General features: G+C 42.7%; 1 pseudogene; it reads left to right on the forward strand.

Moving 5' to 3' along the window:
• The first annotated feature begins 325 nt into the window (after positions 1-325).
• LOC128712862 (phenoloxidase-activating factor 2-like) lies at positions 326-2,296 on the forward strand (annotated as a pseudogene).
• Positions 2,297-2,879: the final 583 nt, after the last annotated feature.

Genomic DNA, 2,879 nt, shown 5'->3' on the forward strand with positions numbered 1-2,879 from the left:
CAATACTAACTAATGCATACAATCCACCAGACACAAACGCACGCGTTACCGTGTGACTGTGTTTGTATGAACGGTGGAAGCAATGAAAAGTAAAGGAAATAAATATTATGTATTAATTTGTTAAAAAAAAAACACACACACACACATATTCCGGTTTGATGTCCGAAGAATACAATCATGGGAAGATATTGATTGAGAAAGACGAAACCCGTGAGTAGCACGCGGGCGATTGTCGTATAAGCAGGGGTTGGCAAACAGCAACAAGAACGCATATTACAAAATAGTGTAAATCGTAATTGAAATGTCCGCGTGGAAGTTTTCAACCATGTGTACGATCAAGTGATGGATCAAGCCTCTTGGAGACTTGATCTTATAAATTAGGGGACGCTTAGAATCGCTTTTCGGTCCCCTTTGCTATCACAAACCACATACTCTTTGCAACAGCTAACGGCTTGTATCGAGGCCCCCGGCACGGTGAGACCCACCGTTAGATCCGCCGCAGGTATGGTTTCGTCGTGGACGCTTAACTTGGATTTACCAATCCAAGGCAATTAAATCGCTATTAGGAAATACGATTCAAGGCTGCACATCTTTACTACCGATGGGAAATACGGAGTTGATTCCTGATTGCACTCCGATTCCGCAGCCGAAACACTCCGAAAATAATCAGGAATCGACTCCGGATATGATTTCGGATTTCTCTGGATTCGATTTCCAAAGTCGACATCGTTGAAAAATCTAGCAGTAAGTGGCCCACGTCAGTCCTGAAGGACAAGCTGTGAAAAGTACTGAAAACGAATCCCTCTCCCACATTTAAAAGCGTTCAGAACCGTTTTTCTTACAACCTTATCCTTTGACGGGATCATTGATATTGCTGTCAGCTTGGTGGCTTGCTGTCGAACGAATACGATTGTGCGTTAAGTGCTTCCATTTCGCGCTCACCTTCATTGCAGTGATCTTGCCAGGATATGGCGCGGTTGGTTGTGTGCTAAGCGTTTATTTTCAACCGGAATAGGTGAATGAAAATCTTATACATTTTTAAATAATTTATTATGAAAATAGGAGTACAGTTTGTACAACCACACATAATACGGGTTGAGATAAGGCAGTTAGAAAAGATTGCCAAACGAACTCTTGTTTCGTAAAATGAAACATCTGCATCTGCCAGTGCCTAGTTCTTTGATACTGCGTGTAGGGAAAATTCTCCTTCTGCGTTCTTCGTGTTTCGACCGTCGTACTGTCCAGCCGGTAGACATCATGCGAATAAGGAATAAGTGTTCGTGTAATCGCGATAGTTGCAACCAATGAATGGTTGTGGTTGAATGTGCCATATTATCTTAGCAGTTGCAATTAAATCATGACGGACCATACTGTCATAATTAATATTCGCTTGGAAGAAGAATCTAAGTGCCCGCACTACTTGCAAGTCTGTTGCGAAGAAGATTCAATGATTGATTTAACGATATCATCCGTAACCAGCGTAATGTCCGGTGGTGGATCAGAACCACACTTTCACCTGTGGACCTGTGGATTGCGCAATCCCGATAGAATTGCTTTCAGCATAAGTGATTCAACGGACAGTGAATTGGATTACGGTGAGTTCCCATGGATAATGGCATTACTACTCCAAGAATCTTTTAACAGTAGCCAAACAATCCTGTACTACGGTGGTGGTTCTCTTATCACATCGAATATCATCTTGACTGTTGCTCACTGCGCCTGGAATATTCCGAAGGACCTGCTATTCGTGCTGGCGAATTGGATTAACTGACACGCGATGAGTTATTCCCACATCAAGACAGGCGTGTGGCTAAAATCCTTACGTACGAAGCCTTCAACAAGGGTTTGTTAGTGAACGATGTGGTTGTGCTCATTCTGAACGAACACTTCCAACTGGCGAAGAACGCACAACCTATATGTCTTCCACCGAAGAGAACCTCGTTCGATTGTAGCGAATGTGTCGCTCCCGACTGAGCATGATGTCACTACGTAGTACGTAGTACGTACTACTCGACTAGGCAAGTGGTTCGTACTGCATGAGAGCTTCCTGTGTGCTGGAGGCGTTGCCGGACAAGATACTTGCCAAGGTACGATGGTTCCCCATTCATGTTGTCCGATTCTAGGCTCTCCGACACACTTCTATCAGGCCGGTATTGTTGCGTGGGGAATCGTATGTGGTGAAAATAGTATCCCCGGTGTGTACGGTAATGTGGCCTTCTTCCGCGATTAGATCGATAATCAGCTTATGGACCGTAATGTATAGGCTCGGGAATACGTCTACATGAAATTAGTGTAAGAGCGCAGGAAATAATGGACTCGCCTCTCCAAGTGGTACTGACAAACTATCTTTATTGAATCATATCAAGGACTACTATGATTCAGTTGAATAAGATTCAATCCTTGCATACTTGGATTCCTTCAATTAGCACACCCAACTATAACAGATCAGTGACAAACTTTAGTTTAAAGTCAATTAAGCAAGCGCCTATGTATCAGGGTTGCATTAAAAAGTTATAGCACACTCCGTAGTATAGTATAGTTCATATAGCATTTTAACTGTTCTTCTTCTTTATTGGCACAACATTCTCAAGAGGTCTAGGCCTGCCATTTCTGGCTTACTGTGACTTTATTAACCTGTCAGTACTGCGTAACTGTCAGCATTTTAAATGTACAGTATTTAATAATACAATAAATATTTCATCAGCATACTTATTCCGGCCGGTGGTTCAAACGAGGAGTCGATCCTAATTGCCAACAACCACTAGTGGTGCCATTCCGCTTAAGGCCACCAAGAAGGTAGATCCTGCACTGATTACGATATGAGAACGAGTATACATTTTTAATCATACCGTTGTCGAAGCAGTAGTAGTAGTGAAGGA

Source organism: Anopheles marshallii, chromosome 3, assembly GCF_943734725.1.
Source record: "Anopheles marshallii chromosome 3, idAnoMarsDA_429_01, whole genome shotgun sequence".
In the NCBI taxonomy this organism is placed as follows: domain Eukaryota; kingdom Metazoa; phylum Arthropoda; class Insecta; order Diptera; family Culicidae; genus Anopheles; species Anopheles marshallii.